General features: G+C 48.5%; 1 long non-coding RNA gene across 2 annotated transcripts in view; it reads right to left on the minus strand.

Moving 5' to 3' along the window:
• The window catches only part of LOC119587879, a 95443-nt gene that overhangs the window by 28334 nt on the left and 66521 nt on the right, over positions 1-588 (minus strand). The gene's annotated exons all lie outside the window — the stretch shown is intronic.

Genomic DNA, 588 nt, shown 5'->3' on the forward strand with positions numbered 1-588 from the left:
TTGAGTAATTATAGATGTGTGTGGGGTACTCGTGAACTATTCAGACTTATTCTAAACTTACTTTTAACTACTCCCTCCACCGCCCTCTCTCCCCAGTTCCCATCCCCCTTACCTGTCCCCCCCTCCATGCGTAATTCCCATGTCACCTTCAGGGGCTCCTGCCGTGGGACGAGGTTCCCCGGCCCGTAAGGAGTACGGTGCCAGTTTTATGACAACCATTAGAACACAGCGCACGGCTCATTTCAGTTTTCTCCTACGGATCCCTGGCTTATCGGATATGCGTGGCACGGAGGCAGAAGGATTTGGAGTGAGATAGGTCTTTTAACGCTTTCTCGCTTTTGCGTATTTCTGCTCTTTCTTCTGTTTGCTTCTGACGCCACTCCTTTGCCTTCTCTTCTACCCCTTCATCCATTCTTTATTCCTTGATCTTTCCGCCTATTCATTCACCCATACACCCATCCCACCCACGCATATACCCATCTATTTACTCATTTACCCTCCCACCTACTCCTCTTCTGAATATTTCTTCCCACAACTTATGCTTCGGTGCTTTCCAGTTTCCTTCTCTCCCACGCCACCTATGATAAT

The sequence above is a fragment of the Penaeus monodon genome, chromosome 23, assembly GCF_015228065.2.
Source record: "Penaeus monodon isolate SGIC_2016 chromosome 23, NSTDA_Pmon_1, whole genome shotgun sequence".
In the NCBI taxonomy this organism is placed as follows: Eukaryota; Metazoa; Arthropoda; class Malacostraca; order Decapoda; family Penaeidae; genus Penaeus; species Penaeus monodon.